This window comes from Pogoniulus pusillus, chromosome 10 (genome assembly GCF_015220805.1).
Source record: "Pogoniulus pusillus isolate bPogPus1 chromosome 10, bPogPus1.pri, whole genome shotgun sequence".
NCBI classification, from domain to species: Eukaryota; Metazoa; Chordata; class Aves; order Piciformes; family Lybiidae; genus Pogoniulus; species Pogoniulus pusillus.
The window spans coordinates 1,783,613-1,803,718 of record NC_087273.1 but is presented as its reverse complement, the minus strand read 5'-3'; the positions used below and the strand labels follow the sequence as shown (position 1 = coordinate 1,803,718).

The window sequence follows — 20,106 nt, the reverse complement described above, 5'->3', positions numbered from 1 at the left end:
GATAAAGGGGATGCCTTTCGTCGTTCACTCCCCAGATGCAACTAGGCCACTTGCAGATTTTTTGATCAGAGTAGTATGTCACTGGTTCTCACTGCAGCCATACTTCCACCTCTGCCAGAGAGCAGGTATCATAGCTCCATCCACAAATTCCCAGATTTAATTTTAGTTTTAACAGGAAAAAAAAAACCACCAAAGTGTTCCACAGGATGGTGACTGGGACACAGCTACAGCAGCCTCCTCTCAGACCCGGATACTTTACGAAGCAAGGCTTAGTTTGGCTATGATAAACTCTGTGGCAGAAAGGCCCCCACTAGTGCTACTGCCAGGAGCTGCCCCCGACGCTCTGCTCTGCATCTTGTTGCCTCATTTGGACACAGACCTCACCCTCTGCTGTAACCTGTTACGCCACCTTCTGCTTTAGCCGTTCTATAGCATTTAGACAAGCTACTCCACTCAGCCTTGCTCTACCTTTAAGAGCAGCTTACTTCTTGAATCAGACTGTTACAATGACAACTTCTGCTCCTTCATCCCCTCGTGATCTAGGTCAGCAGTTTCCAAACTGGAAGGTCACAGGTCAGCTGAGTGACCTTGGAGGAGTAGGAACGTAAGGAGTAGGATGTTCTGACTAAATACATTCCTGAAAGCTGCTCTACCAACCCTCTCTGCAGATCAAAGTCATACCTGTCACTAGCAATGAAGCTGAGGAAAGCAAATCTACTATTTACCTACTATAAATATTTTGCCTGTCTTGTTCACCCTCATTTGTGTTAGTAATTGTTTTGTGTTGGATTATTTGGCAAAAAACTCTAGAGCTATCTACACACCTTTTCGTGCTCTGATGAAGTGAACTCAGTTGGAGGCCTTGGTGTTCTACTGAGCAACACTCTTCACACTTGAGTGTAAAGCGTATTTAGAGAAGCTCAGCAATACTTTATATCTCAGTTAGATCACCACAAGCCAAAATGTGGATCTGACCCTCTTTATTTTGGACCCAATTAGCAAGGAATTTAAGGCAAAGGAGGAAAAGCTTTGAGTTTTGAGGGTTTATATTATTGGTTTATATTTTTTACCTTTTTTTTTACAATGAAAGCTTAAAAAACAGAAAGTAGAACTTGGTGGGGTTTTTTTTGCGATCATCTCTGGATGGTGTTTTGAAATGTTTAATTAACACACTACACAAACCAGCGTAAATTAGACCAACTTCATCTCATTTTTGGTGGTTAAAGTCATTTAAAAAATGTAATGGCAAAGCAAATGAAGGCTGAGATTAAAGAGGCCTTCAGTTAATGACAGGCTGAAGTTCAACTGTCATGTAATCGAAAATGTTGGAGAATGGACAATAATAAAAGTCAGGCAAAGGATGAAGCCCAGATTATTATAATGAGATATGATATGTTCTTCAGACTATTTGGAGGTTAATGTTACTTGGTTTCATATGGTTACGGGTAAGTAAGTACTGTACTACTATGTAGTAAAAATAATGTAACTGGATACAGTCTGTTTCACAGTGACCCAAGGTTAATGGTAGTTGCTCTTAGTATATTTAAAAGGTTTAAAAGAGATGTAACACCTCAGCATTACAAATCTAGTGCAATGGCACTAGAAACAGGCGCTGGAGAGGCTGGCATAATCCTAGCCTTCTTGGTTCCATGAAAGCAGCTTCTGTGTAATGTATGGTGGCTTTTGTCTGTGTAATTATACTGAATATGCCCATGGATTCTTTCGTTCCTGAATGGCACCACCTTTTGAGTAATAGATCATTGGTATGCATCACTCTGATAAGGTATTACACTAATATATCATTAAAGCAACAGATGTATTAGTGTAATACATCACTGGGACAAAGCACTCTGATGATGATGTATTCCTGAAACGACAGCACCATATAGAGAAGACGAGGCCCAGGAGAAGACATTTGCTCTGCTTAATAGCATAAAAGGTAAGCTTCCCTGGCACAAAAGATATGGCACCACTATTAATTGTATTCCCATTTGTATTGGTAATTTGAGGATCACATGGCTTGCAAAAAAATTACGGTGGTTGAGGAAAAGATACAGTTTAAAAACATACTGCACAGTCTTTCCCATTGCCAGCATCTCATCAGAAACCTCACTCTGTTGGAAGCTTCAAGGTGCCCACCCTGCTCTGAGCAACGAGGCCATGGGAAGAGTTCAGAGAGGCCTTGCAGAGGCCCATTTTATTTGTAATTTATAGTTACAATGTAGCATAAACCACATTATAAATTGCCACCATGTTTTCTTCTTCCTTTGGCATAGTTGAGTATTTGTGTGGATCTGACAGCTTTACAGAGATCTTCACTAACCTATTGGAGGGTTTTCTCTTTTTTATTTTCCTAACAGAAATAAAGTGAATTAAAGTGAGAAGCCTCCAGGGGTTATTTACATATTTTTGAGGATTCATATACATGCACTTACAACACTTTCTAAGTTCTGTAAACACAGTGCAAGTGAATTCTAAAGCATGGAGTGTTTCTGTGATGTATATTTTACTAATACCTACAGATTTAAGGCAAGGTACACTGAAACGGGATGCCACCTTGAGAGAAGCAAAACCTTTTTCTTTATTTAATGATTAAACAGGAACTATATTGCTCTTTTGGAAGCCTCTCTATGTCTTTCCCAGTGGCATAAGAGGTCAGTACAACTGCCAGGACCCTGACATCTTATCCTCTGTAATGAAAAATCCTTAATAATATGTATAGTTACTAAAATCTAATTGGATAATTCAACTGTAATTTCACTTGTGCTACTTGTCAGTGTGTTGAACACATCTTTCATAATGTATGCTTTATATGACATAAGCCCCCCAAACTCTATTGAGCTTCTTCATGAGTTAAGAGTATACATTTGTAAATATTCAGTAATTGCAGGTTCTTGTCTGAATCCAGCCACATTTGGCATGCTGTAATAAAGTGAAAGGTCATTTCTCAGTTGCTGCTTCTCTGAAGGTGACATTTCTTTGGTCAAGCTTCCTGACACTGTGCAATTCCTTCTTCTGTTTATTTGGCCACACTGGTACCTCATTAGCCACTGCAGAAATGGGATTTCTTTGTGGTTTGCACAGAGGACAGAATGTATTGATATGCACTTAAAGACTGTTAAAATGCAGACTATGTAAAAGCCAGCGTTTAGGGACAACCTGTAAATGTAACTTAATGAGCCAACAGACCATAGCAGCTTCAAAGCTCTGAAAATACAAGAGGAGAATCAATACTGTGACATGGGATTGTTAGCAGGTTGCTTTCATTCCTCTGCAAGGAACAGAGTTGATTTCATTACTTCTAAATTCTTTTTACTAGAGAGATAACCACATCGCACCTCAACCATACCTAAGACCTTCTGCACTCCCTTCACAACCTCTCCTAGGTCTACCAGAATAAAGTGGGGCCAGAGTCAGACTGTACCTGCCAGCTCTGGTGAAATCCACCTCAGTCTCCGGTGAATGAAGGAGGAGGAAAGCTAGATAACTAGCTGTTGTTGGCTAGGGACAGCTGCAGGGTATCAGCCCAAAACTTCCATAGCACAAGTGTGGTTCTCCTCCTGTCTCCAGGGCTGAACTCCTGAGGCCCTCCTTCACCAGCTTGAGTTTGAAGACAAGGTGGCTGTCTGCCACTGCAAAGTCCCCATCCCAACATCCAAACTTCTACCTCATTTTCTCTGTCACAGCCCTCAGACAGAGCCTAGCCTCAGCACATCATGTACATTTCACCTGAAACTACAGTTTAGACTGGATTTGCCCTGTTGCTCTTCACTGGTTAAGACTAAGTCCTCTTTTCCTTATCCCTTTTTAGTTATTTTAAAATTATTATGTCTCCTTTCAGCTTTGTTTTTTCTAGCTGGACCATGCCAGATTTCTTGGCCTCTCTTCATAGGCCTCATTTTTCAACTTTTTTTGGTATTTTTGTTGCTGTCAAGTGAACTATTTCCAAAATACTGAGGTAATTTTCAAACCTGGTGCCCACGACTGAATTAAACCTTGCAAATGAGGCTTAAACAGGACTGTCAAGTAGAATAATTACCTTGCTTGTCTTGCTGTGTAATTCATTATCAAAACTTGCACAATACTAGGCTTTTAAAAGAATATTTAGCATTCATTTTAATTTAATCTTTTCCAACATTCTTGTCTCAATTTCTTTTCAAAACATGTCAAACAGCAACAAAACAATTACATCTTTATCTCTTTCCCTCAATAATTTCCTTTTCTTCTATTCCTTCTCTCATCTGTTGCCCTCCATTACGCTTCCCACGTGTCCCATACTTAATCTCGACACTAATTTCACCTCCTAACAATGTGCAATGTCACATACAGAGTCTTCAGTAAAAACACTCTAAAGGGAAAGAAGCACAGAGGAGGGAGTGGAAGAAAAATCACTACAATTTCCTGTAAACTTTCTGTAAAATGAAAACTTTCTTTTATACCAAAATTGGGCAGGAGAGATAAATAAAAGGGGGGGGGGAAGTGATATTATGTTTTACTTACACTTGATTTTATTTAGAAAAGAAGCCTTTTCATACTTTCTGCAATGGGGGAAAAAGCTAAAACACCAACCAACCAAAACACAGAGCAATGAGGTAAAAAATAAATAAATAGATCATGTCTTCATTAGAGAAAAACTCAGGCCACAAATTCTAAAACTAGAAACTAATAACCTGTTATTTTCTCAACTTTCAAGTCATATCAAAAAGAAAGTAATATTTTTTTTTTCATACACATCTTTTCCCTTCCAAAAAGGACAAGGTGAAAAAAGCCCAAACAAATAAAAGTCAGATGAAAGCTCTGCTTAGTTTTCAGCTGGCAACTGGGAAAATTTACAAAATTTCAATGCAAAATGTCAGCACTTCTTAAGTGCTTTATTTACATCTAGAATAGAAGATGGGAAAATGTAAAAACACCCAGCACTGTAGCAGTCAGTGAGAACCACCTGCAGCCTTCTGTTGTTTGACAGAACAGCTTCAGTGAAGTGGAACTCCTGAAGAATGAGTGGAGATTTCTCTTACACTGGAGTCATCCCTACACTACAGGGCAAAGCTGAAGACTCTTGCGTGTCATTCATTGCCTTTAAAAGCAAAATGGGGGACTTAGAAAATACTCTAAATTAGTAGGCTCAGCTCTCCCTATCTTGACTTCCACAACTTCTCTCTCACCACAGTCACCAGCCTAACGCTCAGAGGAGGCATGCCACCTTAAAGATTCCTCTATTGCTTTTCATGGTTTGGACGAAGTAAAGGTTAATTGTTGCCCTTTGTGTTTCTCAGGAGACACCAAAGAAACGTAGAGAAGTTCAGGTGCCTGTAACCACAGAAGTGTTTGGAAACCTGTGGCAGAGATGACTATTTTGCTAGCTTTACCCTTTGTGTCCTGTGGCTCTCAGCACTGTCCTTCTGACAACATCCCCTAAAGTATTCCTAAAATTATTTCACAGGACACTGAAGTGTCAGAAAGGCTAATTGACTTGTGCTGCCGCAGTGATCCGTGGCTGTATACACACGGACAGCGTTGTTTCCAGCCAAATGTACACACGCACCTGCCAGCGGAACCCAGGATCTGAATTCCTAACCTCTAGCTCCCAAACCTCGGGTCTTTATCCAGAGAGTGGAAAGAGCAGCTGGAGTCACATTAAAAACTGCTACTGATGAGCATGTTTAGCACACCGAGGTAAAGAGGAGCAGAGCATTTTCACTGTGGTCAAAATGAAAGATTTCCCAGGGAAATCTGCTTCTGGAAAAGTGCCACTGTTCCTGCACAGGCTTTTGGGTACCTGTGCCTGCCTGCCACCGAACAGCAGACACTGGAGTCAGACTACACTCTGGTGTTTTGGTCTCTGTGCTGTGGTTCCTGTACATCCTACACTTCCTGCCCCACCATGTTTTGTCTGGCTGCCTACCAGCCCAAAATACAGTTTACAGCATACTAAAGCTATTCAAGTACAAGGTGCACTGCTCACAGCAATATCACTGCTACTGTGCTAATAAAGAGAACATGTTCATAATTGTTCTATCAGCTCCTAGTTGCACTTTCTTTCTAAACCTTCTATCTGGTGTAATACTCCAGAGTAAGAAGATCCTTTAGGATTGAAATAGGCATTTAGAAGGATTTTCCATGCTTATACTATTTTAATTACATAATCAGAGATGTGGAGGATGTGTTTGCAAAAACTTTCTGAAGGATAATATTAACATACTCCTTGTTGAGGCAAGATACTCTCACCTGCTACACTAACTGAATAAAAAACCCCTGTAGATACAGAAGCAACCTTCAGAAAGCTCTTCAGAAGCCAAGAGAGATGTTTCTGTAGGGCAAAGCATACCTAAGAAGGATATCAAGTGTCCTTTAAAGAACTATTTACTCTGGTTTGTGCTAAAACCTATTCTGTGGCCTGGGGGAAAACAGAATTACCATGAAAACAGGGCTAAATGACTGATGTCCAAGGACCCAGAAGGAAACAAGAGCATCCTATGTAAACATTCACTCATTTAAACTCATTTTCACCTCTGTGCACGTTCCAACAATCGCACTTGAAAACAATTCAAGAGAGATGTTGAAGTAGTGGAAGGTGTCCAGAGAAGGGCAACAAAGCTGTGAGGGGCCTGGAGCACAGCCCTGGGAGGAGAGGCTGAGGGAGCTGGGGGTGTGCAGCCTGCAGAGGAGGAGGCTCAGGGCAGAGCTCATTGCTGTCTACAACTACCTGAAGGGAGGTTGTAGCCAGGTGGGGTTGGGCTCTTCTGCCAGGCAACCAGCAACAGAAGAAGGGGACACAGCCTCAAGCTGTGCTTGGGGAGGTGTGGGCTGGATGTGAGGAGGAAGTTGTTGGCAGAGAGAGTGATTGGCATTGGAATGGGCTGCCCAGGGAGGTGGTGGAGTTGCTGTCCCTGGAGGTGTTGAAGCCAAGCCTGGCTGGGGCACTTAGTGCCATGGTCTGGTTGATTGACCAGGGCTGGGTGCTAGGTTGGGCTGGATGAGCCTGGAGGTCTCTTCCAACCTGCTTGATTCTATGATTCTATGAATATGTCCCCATTTGTTCACATGGAGGCACAGAGATACCTGCTTTTTGTGACCCTGAAAGGACATTTGTTGTGATGTGACAGAAGGTAAACCAAAACCCTACAGCCAGTGTGAGAGAGGTGGTGCATTTCTTCCCTGCTTTGCTCAAGGGGGCAGTTAGGGACTCAGTGGGAAGGAGGAATTTAACGTATCTTCCTGATGTGGAATACTGCATAGCCAGAGCAGAGCACAGGTTATGACGCAGTAGCATGGCACAGAGATGTCAGAAATGAAACATGAACCCAAATCTTACACACACTGCTGATACTGCTACAGTTGTGCAAGACCAACAAGAGAGGTGAAAATCAGCATAAATACAGACACATCCCAAACAATAAAATCCCTTCCATATAAAAAATGGATTGTACACTGATTTTTCTATTTGCAAACACAGAACAGTTACAGTTCCTTTAAAAGCACTGGAGGAGACGAATCAGATTCCTTCAGAGTGTTGTTATTCCTATTTTCAATAAAAATGCCACAGAGTGAACTACACATATCTTAGTTTTGCTTTCTCATAACTGCAGAATAACAATCATGAAATTGAATTGTGCTTACTAGCTTTTATTGCCTTTCACTTCTAAATAACCCAAAGCATTTTATACATCAGAAGGGTCAGGAACTTGGCAACTGTCAGTGCAAAGCTGCCTGCAGTGACACTAAGCTGCTCAGGACAGGAAGCAAGAAAGCCATAGCCAACTATTACTGACATTTATGAGGCAAGAATTTAATTACCCCAAAAGGCTTTAGAAGGGGTAGGGCTGCTGCTCTTGTGAAGAACCCTATCAGCCCCAATCTGACAGCACAACCCACTTCACAGCTAGGGCTACCAGACACTTGTCTTCTTCTCTCCCGTTGCACGTCTATGTGCTGTGATTTCAGGTCTAGAGGAAGCCATAAAGATGATCAAAGGGCTGAAGCACCTGTACTGTGAAGGCAGGCTGTGGAACTTAGGGTTGTTCCGCCTGGAGAAAAGGTTCCAGGGAGAACTTACATCAGCCTTCAAGTATTTAAAGGGGGCCTCCCAGGAGAGCTGGAGATGGACTTCTAACAAAGGCATGTAGTGACAGGACAAGTTGTAATGGCTTCAAATTGAAGGAAACTCTATTTAGATGAGACATTAGTAGGAAATTCTTGCCCATGGAGGTGGTGAGACCCTGGAACAAGCTGTCCAGATAGCTTGTGGCAGCTCCAAGCCTGCAAGTGTTCAGAGCTGAGCCTTGAGCAAGTTGGTTTAGAAGGTGTCCTTGTCCATGGCACGGGGGGTTGGAACTAGATGATAGTCAAGGTCTCTTCTAACTCAAACTATTCTGATTTACTATTAAAATACACTCCTTTTCCAGCTTAATGAAATCCAGATTGGTCAACAGTACTGAGACGGTCCTAGCTCAGACCCCAGAACTCTGGTTCCCTCTTCTTCAGATCAAGGGCAAAAGGCTCAACTTGTACCTAACACCAAATACTGTATTCAATACTGGACCATTACATTAGTGAACAATTTTTTGAATGCAGTGCCTTCCCCCATTGCATAGTGATTTGGGCCCTTGGCTGTCTGTTATTTACTACTAATGGTATTAATGCATTCTATAGCTCTGTAGCTAAATACCAGATGAGACAAAGATAGAAATGGGGAGAAGGAATGGGGAAAAAAAAAAAAATCAATTTTTTTCTAATAGCTTGACAATTACAATTAAATAACCCAAAGCTCAAGCTGAGCATTTTTGTTACACACTGCATGACTGATGTTTGTGCTTTGGAACCTTTGAAATATTTAAGCGGAGAAGAAATGAAATGAACTGCAACCAGTTAAGGTCATCCATTTAGGACAAAATTGATAAAATATTAAAATGAAAGAAATAAATTTTCAAACAGAGATAGTAAAGCTTCATAGAGATGTATTATTCACAGCAGAGGAACATGTGTGACCTCTAGGCTATTACATAATGGAGAAAGGATATGACAGTTCACAAGAGCAGGAGCCATAGGCAGCAGAGAGAGAAAGGGAAGATGGATTAACCATTCCATAAGCCAGCGTTTTGCTGCCAGGGTACTGAGATTGGACCCCTGTGTTAAAGCATTACATTCCCAGAGCCAGCTCTCAGACCCCACTATTATACTGGGCTTAAAAAAACTTTGGGAAGATCACAGATTTTAACTACAGACTGACTTTGTGTCTAGCTGAGCTTCTTCATTCTCAGAGGCTGGCATTAAAGCAGGGGTGGTCCCGTGCTGCTGAGTTTCAGTGCTTCAGCTTCCTCCAAATCCTGACTTTGTCCTTAGGTGTCTTTTGCAGTCAGGCTGGCACAGGCTGGCCAAGGTGGACTACATCACACTTCTCTTTTACTGTGGGCAGCTTTGCTGGCTGACAGCCAACCCTCTCCTCATTTCTCTCTGCCTTATCAGAGCCTGAAGATATCCAGTTTATGCTTTGGACATCTTCAAGAAAAGTAGTCTTAAACTCAAGCAATAAATTGTCCTTTTTTAATTTAAGGCCAAAGAGAGTATTTATTGTACAAAGTTTACCATAAAATGGAGTTTTGCAAGGAGCTCCACTTTGTTGTATCTGAGATACTCAGGATAAATCTCTCCTAAATTAAAAAGTAGGTATCTGAAATAAGAAGTATTTTTAAATCCCAGTGAAATTTGGGTAAGAGTAGAGACTTTTTTTTCACCTATCAGAGGGCCCTTGCGTCTGGGCTCAGTGTTCTGATGCAGCCCCACTGCTCTCCTGTTGGCAAATTCAATATTCATGCAGCCAGAAATGCTGTGCCTAACGTCATGTTTTGAACTACACATCGGGGGCCAGGCATCACAAAGGTAGGTAGAATAATGCTAAAGCTTTTCCCTGGACATAGCTTAGCCTTCCTAGAGGATATACAAAACCACTTAAGATATTAGGAAAACAAATGTCACTGACAGTCACTGATGATCTGAAGTCTTGAAATGTTTTGGATCATCTTCCCATTTTTACTCACTTGCAATTACTCCACATGAAAAAAAAACCCTTTGCATCTGCAGAGCAAGTGTTTATTTCTAACACTCAAAGCTCTGTGCAAAACTAACTCTAAACATTATTAGCCTGATTTTAGAGCTGTCCTAATTGAAGAGATAGGGATCATTTACAAATGAGGTTCTGTCAAGGCTGTAGGTGCAGGCTACACTGTTCCTGGCACTGCAGCAAGCTTCTCCAGCGACCCTTGGCAAGATGTTCAGTAACCTCACTGGAAAACAAGGATAACAGGGCAGGTCTGACCTTTTGGAAAGGGTATGAGCAGAGTCCTTTTAAGGTCTACAGAGGATGAAGGATTTCAATGGGAGAATCGAAACATAAGTCCTGGTCCTGGCCCTGTAACTCAGGAACATTTTGGAAGAGAATGGCCATTGATTATATCCTAGAGGTCACTTTCCATTTTCAAAGCTATTTTTAAAACAGCTGCTTTGTTGTTAAGGTTTGTGGTGGTGTTGAGGGTTTTTTTGGTATTTGAGTTTGTTTTGTTTTTCCCCAAGGAAAAAGAGAGCTCAAAACCTCAATAGAAAAATGACCATTTTTTTCCTCTGGTGGTAAGACACTTAGAACCACAACTTCTGTAAAAATCTCTAGCCCTGCCCTTCCTGGATGTTTTACATTTCAGTCTGTAGTAGCATGATTCTCATGAATACAAAGAAAGAGGAACTTTCTCAGGAAAAAAGGTAAACCGATTTTCAGGCTCTTAATCTAACAAAGTCTTCCCTTGAATAGTGGAGAAGTTTCAGATCACATTTTAGAGGTAAATATATTGTACCTCAGAAGCTGAAAATATAACCATGTTCCTTTTCCTTGTAATTGTCAAAAGGTATCACAGAACATGAAGAAGAAAACAGAACTGCTCAGTGTATCTAACGAAAAAAGTTGGAATATCTAATGTGATTGATTAAAAAACTGTGGCTACAGTTCTAAAAGAATGATTTTTAACTTTGAGCCAAAGTGAATTTTTGTTGACGTAGCTCAGACTGGCTATATTGATCCAATCAAAGGTCCATGCCACCAAGTGCCTTTCCTGTAGCAGAAGCCAACAATAAGTGCTTAAAGAAGTGATGGAGAAGCGACACTGCCTCACTACACTCCTGCAGTTTCTGTTGATGTCTGATTCAGGGATATTTTTGAGCAGAGTTACTATCTGCATATTTGAAAGTCCCTGATAGGTTTTCCTCCTGAAGTTGTTTGATTACATTTTCAGCATATATAACAAAACGAAGGTCATGAAATCCTGTAGCAGTGACTCCCATGTGCTGAATCCAGCAGAAAATATCCACTGATGTTGGTATGTGGGAGATCTGCCTTACAACTGCCTAGGAATAAAACCCAATAAATACCTTTTAATTGAAGCCAATCTGTCTTCCTCAAAAATCTGTCAAAGGGATCGTATGGCAAGGCTGAAGAAGAAGTGAGGTATCCTTTTCAAACAATGGAAGCCAACACTTGGAGTCAGAGAACATGAGAAGCTCACACCAACTTCATTGAGATTTTGCAGCAACAATCTACTGTGCCTTCAGTTCAGAGACAGAAATTGTGTAGCAAATGTATTTTTTAAAACTAGGGAAGTGTGCTGGGGGAGCGGATAATAGAGCTTTCTATTAATGGAAAGCAGTTCGGCTGCAGCCTGAACTGTGGTGTCTTCCCTCCTCCTAATCATGGCATTAATTACTTCATAGGTCAAATTATGTTTCTGTTTGAAAGAGTTTGGCTGGCTATGTGAATCAGGGCATGCATATTTAGACCTGCTGTATCCTCTAGCATGGGCTTTTTTTCTCCTTTGATGCATGTGGGCTACTAATTTAGTTTTTCATTGAAGACGCCTATTTTCCCTCTCCTGCGCAGCGGCAGTCTGCTTCCAAAACATATAGAGCAAACACAGACTAATTGAATCTGAGGGCAAGTAAACTTCTGCCTTCGACCATATGGACAAGGCTCTCCTCTAAAATAAAAAGGCCAAAAAGTGACTGGAACAATGCCCAAAGGGGAGAATAAAGACAGGCATTTAAAGGTGAGCTCACTAGATTTATAATAGCAGGGGACACGATCATCCTTTCCAGGCAGCTACCCAGTTAGCAGTAATGCTTGTAGCACAACAAAGGCGCAGGAGACTCTTCTTCAGAAAATAATGGACACAGCTATTAATATACTGGGGAAGCTGCAGCAATCCACTTCAGATATTGATAGTAAATTATGTTGTTCAGATATGAGATCACATAACCCAGGCAGGCAACCAGAAGAGCCTTTTCGGTATCAGTGTTATTTAGAAGAGCTGCTCAGAAAAGTCTTATGGAATTGGAGTGCTTCTGTCCAAAACGAGCAGCTGAGAGCCTTGAACAAAACTCTTGCTAATCATTTCAGCATAGGAGGAATCTGGATGGAGCTCAGGGCTGACAGAAGAGGTGCTGCTTCTTCCCACTGTTTGTGGAAGCAGCTTGTGAAATGACTTTGAACATATCAGAAGAGGTAAGAAAAACATCAACATATTGTAACACACAACAGGGCTTGTTGAATCGATGAAAGCCCTTTCACAGTCAGCGTTAGCACCACCTCGAAGAGAGCCTGTAGTGACCCAGCAGCCTACCCACTAAATGCTACATCAAAACAAGCAGTCCTGGGCTCAGAATTTTTAGAGGATTATCTTACTCCCATGTGCAAACAGATGTAGGAAATACACTGTCCAAAACTTAAAATAAGATGCACAATGGGGGAACAGGAAATAAGCCTGAAAATCCCAAGATTGCTAAACTGAACCACATTAAAAATACACTGAGCTTGTTTTAAGAATTACTGCACTTCGGTGCCCTGTGTTACTTCAGTTGTCTGGTGGTGTGGAGATAAATGGATTCAATGTTTTCACATTTTTCTCAGTCACAAAGGTTAGACATTTGTTTGTTTGTATAATGATAGCAAATATCCTTGTATTACCACAGCTATGGGAGCTGAGAGTTGCAGAAGCCCTTAAAAACCATGACCTTGTGATAAGGTTGCCACGAGTGAACTCCAAAGACATTTCTGAACCCTGCACAATCTCCCTCTCTTCTTCTGATTTCTGACTGAGCATATAGTACAAGAATCCCCCTGAAGCCAGCACAAGTTAAAATCCCCTGAGGTGCTCAGTGCTCCATAGGATCAGAGCATAAGCAAGGCTTACAAATTAATAGAGGGTGCTGGGGTTTTTTAACCATACCTTTTTAACTGCCTAGCAATCTTTAACACCACCTTTAGAAAAGTCTGGCTCTAAGAGGATAAGCATAAGAGAGCAAGTTTGAAAAATTCCCTGACTCCCTGGCACCATGGACTCAAGTCTTGGGGTCACTGAACCCTTCACCTTTCTCAGATAGATAAGATGACTACTGCAATATTTAATACAAGATAAGCCACACCAGCATTTGACTGGATTTGACCTCTCAGCTTACAAACCCAAGAGCTTGTGTAACCTGAACCTTTGCAAGGAAATGGATAGTTCTGCATTCTCTAACTCCAAGAACTTGGGACTTTGGAAACACCAGATATCATGAAACATGCTAAAGCTGTTAACCAGCAGCCCTACTGGAGACATTTCTTTTGTTGTATTCTTCAGTGTCAACGGCCAGAGCTCCTGTTCACCCAGGTATAAACACCAGGCTGAGCTCTAGATGTCTGTACATCTACAGAGCTTCATTCCAGCAGCAGCTGCACATTGGAGAAAAATGGTAGGCAGGTAAGGTTAGAGCACCAGACAGCTCTGCTAGGTCAGACCAAGGGCCCAGTTCCCTGTTTCCAGCCGTGCCAACGGCAGATGCCTAGAAAGCAGAGCAGTAACAGCAAACTAGTCCTTGTTCCAGTGTGCAAACTGCTAAGGACTGCTTTGCCCCCCAATAGGCCAGGGATGGTTTCTCCATGTTTAAAAACCTGTGCTCTCTCTCCTCTGGGCTTTCATCCTCCACCACATCTGAGCCAAGCAGCACAGAATCACAGAATGTTACTCCCTGCCAGAGGAGACTCACTTAGGTCACACAGGAATGTCTCAGGGTGAGATTCGACTGCCATCAGGGGAGACTCCACAACCTCTCTGGGCAGCCTGCTCCAGGGTTCTGGCATGCTCACAGTGAAAGATTTCCCTTCTGTTCCCATGGAACCTACTCTGCTCCAGCTTGCACCTGTCACCCCTTATGCTATTGTTGGGTATCATTGAGCAGAGCTTGGCTGCATCCTCCCAACATTGCCCTGCACAGCTTTGTAAACACGTGAGGTCACCTCTCAGTCTCCTCCAAGCTAAACAGCCTCAGCCTTTCCTCAGGAGAGACATGTTTCACTCCCTTCAGCATCTTTGGGGCTCTGCACTGGTCTCTTTCAAGCTGTTCCCTGACATCTTTCTTGAACTTTAGAGCTCAGAAACGGGCACAATATTCCAGATGTAGTCTCACCAGGGCAGATTGGAGGGGGAGGAGAAGTCTCTCGACCTGTAACCACTCCCTTTCTAATCCACCCAGGATGCTATTGGCCTTCTTGGCCACAAGGGCACATTGCTGGTTAATGGACATCGTTCTGTCCACCAGGACCAGATACAGAGCTGCTCCCCAACACATCAGCCCCCAGTCTATACTGGTCCGTGGAGTTGTTCTTTCCCAGATGCAAGACTCTGTGCTTGTCCTTGCATTTCAGTCTCTCCCCACCCAACTCTCCAGCCTGTCCAGGTCCGGCTGCATGGTAGCACAGCCTTCAGGTGTTATCAGCCACTCCTCCCAGCTTTTTGTCCTCAGCAAACCTGGTGACAGCACCCTCTGTTCCCTCATCCAGGTCGCTGAATTGAGCAGCACTGGTCCCAGCACTGAGCCCTGCAGGACTCCACTAGACACAGGCCCCCAACTCGACTGCCCCGTGGATCACAACTCTCTCGCTTCTTGAACCCACCTCACTGCCCAGTCGTCCTGTCCACACCTCCTCAGAGCTTGCCTAGGCCTTACACCAAGAGCCGTCACTGCTGCTTTGCCTTGGCCAGCACACACTGCCCTCTTTGACGCCAGCTCCCGCACCCAGACAGCAGCCAGCCCTCACTTGCTCTCCTCAGGCAGCCCTGACTCCGCACAGCCAACAGACCCCCTCTCTGCCGCCCCTTCGCGGCCCAGACCGCCCCCGGGGCTGCTGCACATACCCCTGCTGTCCCGCGGCTCCGGACGGCCATGCTGGCAGGAGGGAGGTCTGAAGAGCCTCGGGGCGAAGGAACACCACCATGCTGCCCCCAGCTGCTGTGGCAGGGGCCCTCCACACGGCCGTTGGGAACCAGCCCCAGCCGGCTGGATCCAGATCAAACCCGCCTCAGCCACCAGGGCTGCTGCAGAGCTGCCTCCCTGCCGGCAGCCAATCAGGGCAGCTGCGCTGGAGCCAATCCCGGTGCAGCCGGCAGCAGCCCCAGCCAATGGGAAGTGGCAGAGCCCAGACAGGCTGCACCTGGGCAAGGAGGCCACAAGATGGCTGCCCTGGGGCTGCAGGGCAGTGCTGGGGGAGCCTCGGCGAGAGCTGGCAGCCAGGAAAGCAGAGCAAGCCTCGTGTGGGCAGGGAAACCACCACACCACCGGCAGCCAAGGCTGGCTGGCCCAAGGCTGGCTGGCCCAAGGCTGGCTGGCCCAAGGCTGGCTGGCCCAAGGCTGGCTGGCCCAAGGCTGGCCCCGCAGCGCAGCAGATACCCAATGAGCCATAGAATCAAGCAGGTTGGAAGAGAGCTCCAAGCTCAGCCAGCCCAACCTAGCACCCAGCCCTGGCCAAGCAACCAGACCATGGCACTAAGTGCCCCAGCCAGGCTTTGCTTCAACACCTCCAGCCACAGCAACTCCACCACCTCCCTGGGCAGCCCATTCCAATGTAAATCAGTCTCTTTAGCAACAACTTCCCTCTAACATCCAGCCTAGACCTCCCCTGCCACAACCTGAGACTCTGTCCCCTTCTTCTGTTGCTGTTTGCCTGGCAGCAGAGCCCAACCCCACCTGGCTACAGCCTCCCTTCAGGTAGTTGCAGACAGCAATGAGGTCTGCCCTGAGCTTCCTCTTCTGCAGCCTGCACACCCCCAGCTCCCTCAGCCTCTCCTCACAGGGCTTGTGTTCATAAAGTTATTTCTTCATTGGAAGGCACAGAGAGGAAACCTGGACAGCCAAGAACATCTGTCTTGCATGATTTTGCTGTCCACGCATTGCCCTGGCAGTATTTTTGGTAAATACCAGCTCTGATCCACCCAAGTAGGGCAGGAGAAGACAGAAAGCTGCAGGTGGGCAGCAAGAACAGCCACAAGTCTGGCTGTGCTCTGTCAACTCTCCCATTTTCCCTTAACTGGCTGGCCAGGAGTCCTTAGATTGTCGTGCAGTACTGCACAAGTGTTTCTATTCACCATCAAGTACACAGAGTTTAAGGGTACATTAACTCTCTCTTCCTGACAAGGTTCTCACAGTGGCTACTGTCACAGAAGAAAGCAATCAGTGCCTGAGGAGAAGCACTTACAGCTTGCCTGCCAGCTTAGCCCAGGCTAGAGTACTCCTGATGTACTAGCAGATGCTGTCACTCATATCACCAGGTCATCCAAATCTGCTCTGAAAGAAGCTGTTACCTGTTGGTAAGGACACGAGTGGCTCACCTGCAGCTGATGCTCTGGCAGTGCCAAATCTAGACTGGTAAGAGTGGAAAATTCCCAAGGCAGACAACCTAACACAGCCACAGAAATAATCCACCAGATTTCAATGAACTTAGGCAAAGCATTCCTCCTTATGAAAGGATTGCCAGTTCTTCACTTCCAATGCCTCTGAAAGTCCAGGACAAGAATCCAAGTGTCCTCTAATCAGCAATGGAATTTCAAAGTGGCTTGTACACTGTTAGAAATTTGGGAGTTTTCTTTCCCTCTCTGCTGTGGCACCAACAGAAACTATAGATGACTAAAGTTCCAACTGTGTAGTTGGACCTAACATTCTCATCAACCAGGTTCTATGTGACAGAGATAAATGTCCTGGTTAGTGTATTGCTTCTAGTTTAAACTTCCCAGAGACTCAAATCTTAGCTAACAGAATCAATACAATAATAGGATGCCTTCCCCTCTCCCCTCACCTCACTTTGGAAGGAAAGGAATTAGATGTAGAGAGAAAAGGGGTAAAACACCCAAAGAAGAGACTTGCTTTGATTGTTAGAAGGAAGTTTTTCCCAGAGAGAGTGATTGGCATTGGAATGGGCTGCCCAGGGAGGTGGTGGAGTCATCTTCCCTGCAGGTGTTCAGGAAAAGCCTGGTTGGGGCACTTAGTGCCATGGTCTGGTTGACTGGACAGGGCTGGGTGCTAGGCTGGACTGGGTGAGCTTGGAGGTCTCTTCCAGCCTGGTTCATTTAGTGATTCTATGATTTGGAAGTTAAAAGAAAAACTTTAACAATAAATAAAAGATACTTAAGGTAGGTGAGTTACAAAGAGGTATAGGGAAGGGAAACAAGATACAAAAATATCTATACAACCAGATTGACAGCAATGGATGGAGGCAGATTCAGGAAGAGGCTTCCCACCATGTGGTAGAATGGCCACGTGCTAAGACCAGAGTAGCAGGATCAAAGGTGGTGCTGGCAGGCAGAGAGGGCAAAAAGAGAAAGGAAGAAATGAAGAAAGCAAGAAAGGAAGAAGGGAAGAAAGGGTAAGCTCCTCTGTTTTTATAGGGTGCTAGACAGAGAGTGGGAGTGGGCTAACCACTACACTCGGGGTCAGGTTCAGACCACTCCCAGAGAGGAGTCAGGAGGACCTGAGGTCAGGTTCAGACCACCCCCAGGAGGGTTAACCCTTTACAGTTAGCACAATTTATGAAGGCTTCTGGATAAATCAGGACCACTTCAAAGCACTCTGACTACAAAGAGAAAAAGAAAATTAAATAAATCACAACTGAAAAAAAGTTAGGGAAAAGTACTGGATGTAAATTAACAAAGAACTTTGGTATGTTCTTAACACTAAACTTACCTGATAAAAAGAAACAAAATTATTACACTTTTTTTCCTTTGCACTCTTGCTGCATTTTTTCTATACAAAGAAATTAATTCCTCCTCCACATCAGCCCTAACAGGGGCAGCAGTGCCTGCACTACCAAGCAGCTGGAAAATATATGTAACTGTGGCTGAGGCTGTCTAAGCAAGGACATATTTTTGGTACTGCAAACAAGCACAGCAAGAGAGTTTTATCTAGACCACGTTTCCTTTTTTTCTTTTTCCCAAGGATGGAAACTGTGGCATGCTATAGATCACATCTGGTTATGATGAACTGGAACAAACTTCTGCTCAGGTGTTTTCCCTTTGCTGACTGCCTGCCAGTGTGGGTTATTTTTCCTCATTCTGACTGCAGTTGCATGAACTCTGTGTATTGTTGCAAGCTGATTCAAATATTTTTGTCCAAATCACTTCACAGTACACAATTCATCATTGAAAAGATCTGAGATCAAACCAATGCATTGCTTTTCAGAGAATCAGAGAATCAACCAGGTTGGAAGAGACCTCCAAGCTCATCCAGTCCAACCTAGCACCCAGCCCTAGACAATCAACCAGATCATGGCACTAAGTGCCCCAGCCAGGCTTGGCTTCAACACCTCCAGGCACAGCAACTCCACCACCTCCCTGGGCAGCCCATTCCAATGCCAATCACTCTCTCTGCCAACAACTTCCTCCTCACATCCAGCCTAGACCTGCCCTGGCACAACTTCAGACTCTGTCCCCTTCTTCTGTTGCTGGGTGCCTGGCAGAAGAGCCCAACCCCACCTGGCTACAGCCTCCCTTCAGGTAGTTGTAGTCAGCAATGAGCTCTGCCCTGAGCCTCCTCTGCTGCAGGCTGCACACCCCCAGCTCCCTCAGCCTCTCCTCACAGGGCTGTGCTCCAGGCTTTGTTGTATTAAAACTTGCTGCTAACCAGCAGTGTCAAATGTGAAAACACTTGACTTGAGCCATGCAAATAGTCACAACTGTCAGGTCCACTGACATGTGGTGTCAGGTTTAGGAACTTGGCAAGTGTCCCTCTGCTCTTGGCCTGTGCATCCTGAAGGTATATATAGGCTGCAGAGTGCTCTATCAGAGTAAGAGATGAAATCTGCAGGCTGACCCACAGCTTGCAAGATAGATAAATACAATCAGCTTGCCACAGGTCCTTCTTGTGTGCCAGACTGTTGCACACAGAAAGGCTTGGCAACCTCTGCCTTCAAAAACAGCAATTCAAGGTGGCTAAGATCAGTTTCCTCTGTCTGACATAATCAACCATTAGGTATTATTTTCATGACAGAGGCAACAAGCTGACCTAGATTCACATGCAAAGGTTATTTGTGTGTAAATGTTACACATACTGCTAAAGACACAGCCTCTCAGACAGCCTTTTTATTGCAGCTCTCTGTGGAATCACTTTGCTTGGGAAAGAAGCATGGCTCTGGCATTTTATCTTAAACTCTGAAAATCATTCAATCATTTTTATAATGGAAAAGAGAAATACCAGGCTGATTCCTTAATCTCCACAGCTCATCCAGGAAACACACCTTACAATGTTTAACATTCTGTAACACTTACAGTAGCAGTAGTCTTATAGCTGCCTTCTCAACAAACCCTGGCAGGGTGTGTGAGCTTCTTAACTGCATTCCTTTTGTTTCTCCATTTGGAGGATGAAACAACCGAGAAAGGTTCTGATGTTGACAAACTTCTGAAGTGTTCAAACCTGGCAATGGCATAAATAAGCTGTGATGAAGACACAAGCAGTTGTGTATAAGATACAGACATATATATATATATATATATATATATATCATAGAATCACAGAATGGTTTAGGTTGGAAGGGACCTCAAAGCTCAGCCAGTTCCAACCCCCTGCCACAGGTAGGGACACTTCCCACTAGAACAGGTTGCTCAAGGCCTCATCCAACTTGGACTTGAACACCTCCAGGGAGGTTATGGAGTACAGAAGCACCCAGTGTGATCTTCGATCACATTCTGTGATTCTGTGCTCCACAACCTCCCTGGGCAACCTGTGCCAGTGTCTCACCACCCTCACTGCAAAGAATCCTTTCCT

General features: G+C 44.1%; 1 protein-coding gene across 2 annotated transcripts in view; it reads right to left on the bottom strand.

Moving 5' to 3' along the window:
* The window catches only part of ZNF827 (zinc finger protein 827), a 135,628-nt gene extending 115,883 nt beyond the window's left edge, over window positions 1-19,745 (bottom strand). Inside the window, exon 1 of one of the 2 annotated variants that reach the window (XM_064149466.1) lies at window positions 19,611-19,745. The gene's annotated coding sequence lies outside the window, so the exon portion shown is untranslated. Of the gene's footprint in view, window positions 1-15,212; window positions 15,349-19,610 lie in introns of those variants that run through there. The other variant, XM_064149468.1, reaches the window with a different exon arrangement.
* Between the last annotated feature and the right edge of the window lie 361 nt (window positions 19,746-20,106).